We start from the raw sequence: 10,880 nt of genomic DNA on the forward strand, positions 1-10,880 counted from the left end.
GGAAAGAACCCAAATGGCAATTCACTTAAATTGTTTGTGTTTCTGAGCATCTGAAACACACAGATGCTGAGCTATGATCTCCCCTTTGTTCTGAGTGGGAATGATTATTAGTTTTTCTAGTGTGGACATTTTTTAAAAGGGCCCCAACATTCTTTGACTGTGTTCTCTTCAAGAAGTGTTGCTTGTATTCTCCTCCTTTTGAATCTGGGATCTGTGATGCCCAAACAAGAGAGGGAAGTTGTGTATATTTCTGGACCCAGGCTGTAAGAAAATGGTAGCTTCCATTCTCTCTCTCAGGATCCTTGCTCTTAGAACCTGACTGCCATTCTGTGGAGCCCACAGAGAGGCCCACGTGAAGAAGGGGCCCCTGGCCCCCAGTGTGGGCTGAACTCCTGACCTTGCCAGCCAAGCAAATGAGTCATCTTGGAAGCAGCTCCTCCAGTCCACTCAATCCCCCCAAGCTGACGGTGCATGGAGCAGAGACAACTGCCTGGCTGAGTCCTTCCCAAATGCCTGACCCACAGAAACCATGAGATAGAGAAAGGTGATTATTGTTTTAAGCCGCTGTGTTTTAGGGTGCTTTGTTACACAGCAATAACCAGAACAGCCATGTAATTGTTGAATAAGCATGGAAGCAGCAAGAAGGTCACTGACCACATGCTACTTTCACACCTTGGAAGCCTCCCTCACCATGACTTAGAAGCAGAAAATGGGCCTTTTTCCATAGCCATCTCAGGAACCCCATCCTCCCAGATTCATTGAATTAGATCAGCAAAGGGGAAGAGCAAGCCTTACCCAAGTAGTGTTTAAAATGTAAAACATAGCTGATGCTAAAGTCCCCACCCACCCCGGCACAGTATGTGTCTTTAGAATAAATGCTAGGCCTATTGTAGTTCCTTGAGGATGGTTATCCCGTTATGGCTTCTGAGGATAAATCCAATCCCTGTGGTATGTGGAATTTCACCTGAATGAAGAGAGAAATGCCGTATTAACTCCCTGGAGGAAATGGAAATTGGAACCTAGAACAGGAACTCAGATCTTCTGCCGGGCTACCCCCACTCATGGCACCTCTGCTTCCTTACTTCCTTTTCCTTGCCTGTGGCTGCCATCCCTAATCAATTGTACTTTGCTTTTCCAATGAGACCCTATGGGCTTCATCAGCTCACCAATCAGTTGGAGTCGGCCGAAGAAGTGACACACATCCGCCATCTTGAGTTAGAAAATGAGCAAGAAAGGGAGTCTCAGCTCTCAGCGGCAGGGATGCGGAAGCAGTGTGGGGCAGTACCACATGAGTGTGTTGGAAACTCGGCCCCTGTGGACTGGTGCCAGAGCTCACAGTTTCAACTTCCCCCCCGCCCCCCCACCCCCCACCCCCTCCCCCCCTCCCCGTCACTAGCGTGGGACCTCTCGGGACCCAGTGTTCCCACCTGCGAAATAGGGATAAGAATAGCGCTCTCCTGGGCGCCTGGGTGGCTCGGTCAGTTAAGTGTCTGCCTTCAGCTCAGGTCGTGATCCCAGGGTCCCGGGATCGAGCCCCGCATCGGGCTCCCTGCCCCGCGGGGAGTCTGCTTCTCCCTCTGCCTCTACCCCACCCCCCTGCTCGTGCTCTCCTCTCTCACCCTCTCTCTCTCAAATAAGTGAATAAAATCTTAATCAATCAATCAATAAAAGAATAGCGCCCCCCGCACAGGATGTTGAGCATTAAAAGGAACACGTTTATACCAGCAGCTGGCACAGAGTGAGGACTCCACAGGTCCACCGCTGCTGGGATCATGATGACAATGTTGACAATGGTGACAGTGACAATGACACAGTAAAGAGCTGGGCCACAGCTTGGAAAGAGGTGCTTCTGGCCAGAGCCCTCTGTCCTGGGGTCCCGTGTAGATGGAACAGAACTGAGCCCAGGGAGGAAGCTCTGCTAGCAATCCCAGCTGTCCGGAAGGTCACCTGTCCAAACTTGAGCCGAGTGTAAAGGAGGGAGCAGTGGGACCCTGAGCGGGGCAGGGACTTCCCTGGCAGAGTCAGTACACAGCAGGCAGCTAGCTGCCCCCTCACCTGGCCCATCTAGTGCAATTTGCAGGGGGGCAGCGTGAGCAGGCAGGCAACAGCCCTTCCTACTGCTCCCAGCCCACCTGCTCCTGTCTCCGTGCTGTGGGTCTCTTTGCAAATCCATCTAAATCATATTTGGGCAAAGCTCCTCTCTATCCGGCACTGTGCTAAGCTCAGTCAGCTCACGGCTGAATTCCCAGGCAGGGTTTACACCATCAGCCAAAGACAACATGGAAGGTGTTGAAAAGCTAAACAACTTTCCTCTGTATTGGCCAGGGCCTAACAAAAGCCCCAAATCAACCCCAGCGGTGAGAGGACAATGATAGACTTCATCCACGTATAAGGGAAAGCAAACTTTCCTGAAGGACTTTGTTAGCACCTGGGGGTTTATGTTCAGCTCAGCTTTTGCCCTGAGCATCAGGTCTCCTGGAAGAAGGAATAGGATTCTCTCATGTGCAAGTAGCACATATGTACATTATATGTAATAATTTAAGTAAGAATCTTTGTAGAAACAGCACAGATGAGTTCATTACCTTTTACATATTTGTTTCCTGTTTCTCCAAATCCACCATTCTTGGTTCCATCAAGGGTTTATGTGAAAAGGTTTTGTATATTTCAAGCTATAAATAGGAAGCAACAATGGGAAATGGCTGCTAAAGCAGCTAACTTTTTTTTTTTAAAGATTTTATTTATTTATTTGACAGAGAGAGACACAGCGAGAGAGGGAACATAAGCAGGGGAGGTGGGAGAGGGAGAAGCAGGCTTCCCGCCAAGCAGGGAGCCCAATGCGGGGCTCGATCCCAGGACCCTGGGATCATGACCTGAGCCGAAGGCAGACGCTTAACGACTGAGCCACCCAGGCGCCCCTAAAGCAGCTAACTTAAGCTTGAGCTACATGAATAGAATTATCATTTTCCGATGATGGCACGGACATCACAAGTCCATCTAGCTTCCTCGCTGGAGCTTGAGGACCACTGTAGAGAAATAGTGAGCAAGCAGGGACGAGCTTGTGAAGGGTCCCACCATGTCCCCAACCCCACAGACCTAGGTCTGGATCCAGCTGGGCCTTTTAGAAGCTGTGGCTTAGGGAACAAGTGAGAGACAAAGCCAGAAGATGAGTTGGATTCTGTAATGTGTTAGGCTGGAAACCTCTACTTAGGTTGAAAGGTGAAAGGGAGCCATTGAAAGTTTTAGAGCATGGCAGTGCCATTATGGGTATGACTTCCTAGCTAGACTTAAATGGGAGGTGGCAACCCAGAGCCCTTCAGAATTATCCCTGCCCCCTGAGAGGAGACTCCCATTTCTATTCCCAGATCCTACCTCCCAGCAACTTCTAGAGAGTCTCTTCATTCCTGACCGGGAATCCACTCCTCAGTCTCTAAAGTGGAAGCTTCACTTCAGGTTCTGAGAGAATCCCAGTGGTGAGCAAGTTGGGGGAGGTGGGGCAGAATTGGGGAGGAATGTGAGGAAAGAGAGAGGCAGGGAGAGATCAGAGGCCCCGGAAAACCAGGGAGGGGCCTCCCAATTCTTTCCTGCACCCCACACCTCACCTTCCTCCACTAGGACTCAAGCAAGCCACTGAACCACTTGGGTCCTCATCTCTTCTTTCGATGTGAGACAGTCAAGCACAGGATGGAGGAGAGGAATGAGCAGCCCTCCGCAGGAACAGGAAGCACCCCACAAATGCAGGCCAGGCCCCAACCCCAAGGCAACTCCAATCATCTGCTTATTGGAACTGCAACATTACCCCAGAGAATCTGACTCCACAAAGTCCTTATCAAGCAGGATGGGGTGCCCTGACTAAACACAGCCCTGCATGAACATCCAGAGTACAGATCAAAACAGACCTTTGGGATGAGTGATTCTAAAGTCTTTCCCCCTTACACAAGGACTCGCCTTGCTCTCTTTTTCTGAGGCAGTGTGATTTATCTGACTATGTATAGTCAGATAAATCCAGGTTCTGAACCAATCTTGCCAAGGGATCTTTGATGATCACTTAATATCTTTGACCTTCATATTCTTTATCTGGAAAATGGAAATAATATTCAGTTCTCTTATCTCACAAGGTCCTTGTGAAGATTAAAGAGATAAATCAAGGCAGTATTATCGCTGTTGCTATTGCAATAGCTCACAAAACACTACTGTAAGCATCTTACACTTACTAACTCACTGAATCATTAAAAAGCCACTTACCTTGAGTTTTAAAATATAATGTGCCTTATCCCCTTAAAGGCTGAAAGTTTTAAAATAATTTGCAACGGAAAAACTTAAACAGTATAATTCAGCAATATGATTAGATGCAAAATTAACATGTAAAATATCTGTAACATTCAGATATACAACGATCAGTAAGAAGATAATAGAAATGCTTCCATTACAATAGCAAAAACAACAACAACAAAAAAAGAAAAATACTTAGAAATAAACTTAAAAAATGTATAGAAAATCCTCATGAAGAAAACTCCCAAATGCCACTGAGAGATCCAAAAAAACAAACGAACAAACAAAAAAATAAGTTTGGACAGAAGAAAACAGGTTTGGACAGAAAGGGAAGACAAAACATAATAAACATGTTAATTCTCTCTAAATTAATCTAAATTAGCATTAAAATGACCTCAATGAAAATAACAAAGGATTTTTTTTTTCTTTTTAGCTAGATGAGCTAATTTGAAGGTTCACATGTAAAAAAGAACAGCAGGAATAGCCAGGGGAATTATGAAAAAGGATTTGTGTGATGTAGGGCATTAACCCATTAGGTGAGAAACATGTTATAAAGCTACAAGTTTAAATTCGTGTGGTCCTGGTATGAGAAATACATAGGCAGAACACAGAGTCCATAAATATACTCTGACTTAGTCATTTAGATTATGATAAAGATTATATTTTTTTCAAGTGACTAGGGGAAAGATGGATTTTCTTAAATATTGTATTTATTTGAGAGAAAGCACACATGCAAGTGTAGGGAGGGGCAGAGGGAGAGAGAATCTCAAGCAAACTCCCCACTGAGCATGGAGCCTGACATGGGGCTCAATCTCACAACCCTGAGATCATGACTCTGAGATCATGACCTGAGCCGAAAACAAGGGTCAGACCCTTAACCAACTGAGCCACTCAGGTGCCCTGGGGAAGATAGATTTTTAATAAATGGTATTGATTTGGCCACCAGAAAAGAAGTAAATTTGAATGCCTTCCTTACTCCTTACACCAAATTATACATGTACCAGGATTAATAAACGTAAAATTAAAAAAAAAAAAAGCTATAGGAATGTATCCATTGCAGTACTTAGAGGGATATTTATAGCCTTAAATAGATGTATTAGGAAAGAAGAGAGATTGAAAATCAATAAGCCAAGCAACCATCTCAAGAACTTAGGAAAATAGACTCAAAGGGAACAGAAGGAAGAAAATGATAAAGACAATGTAGAAATTAATGAAATAGGAAAGTAAACATACAGTAGAGAGGATCATCAAAGTCAGAAATTTGTCCTTTGAAAAGTCTAATTTTTTTAACAAAACCATACAAATACTAAAAGAAAACATGGAGAACTTATTCTGATGTTGGGTGGGGAAGACCTTCCTAAGTATGATATAATCACTGGTTCCCTTTTACCTCCTCTGCTTTATTGTTCCCCAAATCACTTATCATCATCTGGCATTTGGTTCACTTTTCTGTTCATTTGCTTGTTGTCTGCTCCCCAACTAGACCAACACTGTATCCCCTGCACTTAGAACAGTCCTGCCCTATAGTAGGTGTTTAGAAATATCTATGAAATGACTGTTTAAAAGAGGGGAGAGGTATTTCTTTAATATATAAAGAGTTCCCAAAATCAGTAAGAAAAAGAGAGAAGGATATAAGTAGAAAATTTGTGGAAAATAAAATACAAGTGGCTCTTACATTCACAAAAAGATGTTCCATTTCATTCATAATAAGAGAAATGGCAAATTGAAAAACAATGAGACATGGGCAAATAAAATTTTTTAAAAAGGTTGGTAATAAACAAGTTGCTAATTGGAGATGATTTAAATTGTACAATCTCTGAGGAGGATAATGAGACCATATTATCACAATTACAAAGGCACATACCCATTGCCAATTAAACCCCATCTACCAAAATTATGAAGGCACATACTCATTCTGAACATGTGTTTGTTTAAAGGCATTTGTTTAAAAATACTCCCTGCAGCAGTGTTTGTAAAAAAAAAAAAAAAAAAGGAAACAATTTAAATGTCTATCAACAAGGAAATGTTTAAATAATTTATGGTACCTCCACACATTGAAATTCTTTGCAGCCATTAAAATGAACAAATCTGCTCTATATGTTCTGATTTGGAAATGTCTCCAAAATGCACTGTTAAATGAAAAAAGATGCAGAATAGTATGGAGAGGGTGGGACGACTTGTGTATGCTGCACATCCTTGGAGAGGCCTAAAACATTTCTGGAATGATACATAAGAAACTGATAATAGTGCTTGCCTCTAGGGTGAGGAACTGCATGGCTGCGGGCAAGCAAGGAAGAAAGATTTACTTTTCATTGCGTACCTTTTGAATTTTAGACCTTATGTCTGTACCATGTATATTTGGTCTACCCATATCTGTTTCTATATGCATATGAGACCTTTAGGAGGAAGGGGAGGCCTGAAAGTGGCCACGGTCACTTCCTCTATGGAGGGGGCTTGGAGGTTGGAGGACCTTGGAAGGGAAACTTGGTACTGGACTTAGTTCGTTTTAATTTTTCTTTGACCATGTGCCTGTATTACCTGTTTATTAAAATAGCAAAATGCATTTCTCCTTTCTCCTCTAGACTGTCCCTTTCTGCCGCTCTCTCCTGGACTCCCACCTCCCCTCCTGTCCCCTGCGCTCAGGCACACGCAGCTGCTCTCTGCAGCAGGGCACGGTGGGAAGAGCATGGACTGTGGGATCAGATCCAGATTCTCATTCTGACTCGCAGCTCCTCGTCCTCACCTGTAAGAGGGGGATAACAGTCATATGTATATTATAGGGCGTGCGAGGATTAAATGAGATAACATATGTCCAGTGAGTGAGCAATAAGCAGTAGTTACTGTTAGCATGAACTTTGCTTTTCTGGGACATGGCTCTAACGCCCATGGAGGGCTGGGTGGTGGAACCTTTGAAGTCGTGTGCTTGGAAGTGTACTTCCTCCCTTTTATCAGCTACCTCCAAACTCTGAAGGAAGAAAGAAATGGTAAAGGCTTTGAGGAGTCACAGTATCTTCTAATATTTACTGAAGAGCGAGGATACTCTCTTATTTGTAAGGGGAGGTAGGGGACGATGAAGGAGGATACCCCAAATTGCCCACATGCCCGCATCCTGGGGCCCCAAGCTCCCAGCCTGAGACGAAGCACTGTCCTTTGGACATGGGAAGGGCGTGGGGGAGTCTGATATAGTAGGAGCAGCATCCTCTAGGAGTGGAGTGAGGAGGGGAATGCGCCAGGAGACATAGGAAAGGAGGGGGCTGTTTGCCCCACAGGCATGGGGAGGGAGAATCGGGTGCAAAACCTGCCTCACCCCAGGGCCAGCACGCGGCTTTCAATACCAGAGTCAAATATAGACCCATTTCCATAAAAGCACCAGCCTGCTTCTATAAATACCTCAGCCAGTTTTCCGGGGTTCTCATGTGACTTTGATGCCTACCGACTGCGGGGATCCGTCACCATGGTTACCAGGCCATGTGACCAGCCACTCTTCATTCATGGCAGGTTGCCGCATCCTGGACTGGGGGTGGGGTGGCTGGCGAAGGGGGGCTGGAGGGAGGACCGAGGAGAGGGACAATGGGGATGAACAATGAATAAAGATAAAGTGTCCGGTCTTGGGGGAGACTTGCAGAGCTCTAGCCTTCCTGCAACGATGCTCTGACAGAATTATTGATCTCTCCAGGCTGACTGTCAGGGAAGAAATATTTTTACCCGAGAAGCAATAGACATCCTTGCCTGAGTCCGAGAAGCGAAGGTTCAGAGCTGGAAGTCACCTTAACAATCCTCTAGGCCTCTATCCTTGTTGTCAGATGAAGAAAACCAGGCCCAGAAAGGTGGAGTGACTTGTCCAAGGTCACACAGGGAGTCAGTTGCTAATCCGGAGCAAGAGTAGGGTGTGTGTCAGTAACAGGCTCTTTGCCACCTAACTGGGGCTCAGCTCTGAGCCGGGGGCTGCGGTGGGCCACAGAGATAGAAGTGTGACTCTGGTGAATGGAATTTAGGTATCTTTGCTCCCACCTGGCTGGGATAGGTCTTCCAAGGGAGGTGCAAACAGAGCTCATTTAGTCTGTGCCAAGGCTTGGCCCCACCCCCCTGGCTGATAAACGCACAGAGAGCGGCCAATAAATCAGGAAAAGTCCTGTAGCGTCGAGCAAAGCCAGATGTCATCCGCAGTAATCTATGGAAATCTTTTTTTGATGGGCATGTCCCAGATCTGCCCCCTCCAGCTGAATCCCTCAGACATCACCATACCCTGCACCCTTCCTTGCTCGGTGCCGGGGACGAGATGAAGAGTTAAGAAAAGAACGCTCCTTGCCCCCGCAGAGCTACCATGCTTAGGTACATATGGACAAGCAAACAGAAGAGAATCGTGTTAACAAACAGCTGTGCTCGGGGACGTTCTCAGGTCTGGAAGCAGGACCGGCCGCAGAAGTTAGGAAAGGCTTCCAAGAGGAGGTGGGGAGGAGGACATAGCCTGGCAGGTGGATGGGAGGAGCATTCTCAGGGGATGCTGGGAGATGGGACGGGACCTGAGTGCACAGGGTTGGGGACAGCGCTCTGCCTGAGGTGGGCCGAGGAGGAAACACTGGCCGGGTGTTGGGGTAGGACGCTGGCGACCACAGAGCCGATTCACATGATTCAGTCCCATGGGATTCCCAGGCAGCAGTGGAGGGCCCAGGAGGAAATGGATTCAGAGAAGACAAATACTGAAATATTCCTGAAGAAGACAGAGAGTGAACGCAGACCTCAGCTGTGGGTTCTGTCACCACGTGGTCTTGGGACGGATGTCCAGGGGGCCCTACGGAGGTTCAAATCCACCGTGTGGGAGGCTGGTAGCAGCTGAGTGGCCTGGTGCTGGCTCGCTCTCCCTTATTCTTCACCTATGCTCTCCATGGAGCTGAGGACAGAGAGCCCACCTGTCCCACCCCCCTCACAGACTGAGAGCCTGAGCGTGGGCTGACCGTAGCAGCCCATCCCCAGCCTCCAAGGCTAAGAGCAGGTACTCTGATGAGGAGGCCAGGCCACCCCGGGTACAGGCCACACCTCCTCTGGGCTTCACACTGGGCCAAGCACTTACCCTGGGTGTGTTTACTTCACCAGGACCTCCAGCTGCTGGAGTCCAGAGACCAGGCCGGGCCCTCAACCCCTCCCCTGGCTGGCAGCAGAGGCCTTGAATGCAAGCACATGCTCATTCGGTGCTGGGTGGTATTGAGCCCGCAGTGCAGACAGACCTGAATCGGATTCTGGGCCCCATCGCACACTTGTGCACCTTTGGGGGGCTTAGTCAGACTCTTGGGCCTCAGTAGCATATCCGTGAAAGGGGATAATGACCCCGACTTTGAAGACCAGTTGGGGAAACTAGAGATAAGGAGTACACAGTGCCTGGCACGCAGCAAGTGATTGTAGAAGACAGTCGTCTCTGTATGATGGGCACATGGGTGGGGGCACTTCCTCGTGGGTCCCCAGCTTCGCACTCTCTCGCCCCAGGATTCTCCTGGGCCTTCCCCCTAGCTAGCACCTTCCTGGGCACCAACCCTTCTACCCAGAAGGTCCTCTCGTTTGGCTCCACTCATCAGAAGCCTCTCTGTCCTTCAAAGCCCCATTTCAAGGGCACGCCTCCCTGCTGGCTTGCCCGGTCACTTCCAGCAGACAGGGTGTCCCCTGGGTGGATTTTACCAGCACCATCACTAGTCACAGTCCCACAGTGCTGTCCCTCAGCACACAGCACGCCCTGCCTTCAGCAGCAGGAACAAGAACTCTCATCGTGGAACACCGTTTACCATGCTAAGGACCTACCGTAATGAGACAGAGAGGGTAAGTGACTCGGCCATGGCCACACAGCTAATAGGTAGCACAGATGGAAGTTAAACTCAAGCCTGCCTGGTTCCACAGCTTCTGCTTGGAACTTACTCTTACTTGACCATCTTCATGCTCTCCCACTATAATATAAGCCAGCACGGTGTGGCAGAAAACAAAACCAAACAAAACACAGCTCCTGGGGTCAGCTGGAAATGGGCATAAAGCAAACCTCTGCCCCCGACAAGTTGGGTGACCGTGTGTAAGTCCTTAACCTCTGCATCTGCTTCCTCACCTAGCGTTGTGAGGGGTTTAGCTAGATGATATGACGTGCAGCGGGGGGCCCATCCCGTAACAGCGAGTGTCACCCTTCCCGCGCCCTGCTTTCCCCAGGACGCTGGCTTTGCCGCAGGAGCACGGGCTGGGACTTGAGAGCATGCCAGCACCAGCCCCGTTCTAAGGCTGCTGGGTATCTTTTCATTTTCTTCCTGACACCACCACAAAGCAGATACTCTTAGCATCTCCATTTTACAAAACCAGAGCTTCCAGAGGGTGAGAAACTTGCCCAGTGTGACATAACCAAGCCGCAGAGCTGGGATTTGACCCGGACCCATCAGACCTCAAAGCCCGGGCTCTGAACCATGATTCCATGTGGCCTCTCCGCAAGGTAAGGGAGGGATGAGTCCTCTTCCATTTCTGCTGCGAGGTAGTGAAAGCAGGGATCACAGCGTCCATTTTGCAGATGGGAAAGTAAGAGCCTGAGGATGTTAGGTGACTTGCCCAGGTACCAAGCCAGTTGATGGCAGAGTCAGTTCCAGAAC

This window comes from Mirounga angustirostris, unplaced genomic scaffold (genome assembly GCF_029215605.1).
Source record: "Mirounga angustirostris isolate CCGP_5_RB_7025 unplaced genomic scaffold, mMirAng1.0.hap1 SCAF_4, whole genome shotgun sequence".
Classification (NCBI taxonomy): domain Eukaryota; kingdom Metazoa; phylum Chordata; class Mammalia; order Carnivora; family Phocidae; genus Mirounga; species Mirounga angustirostris.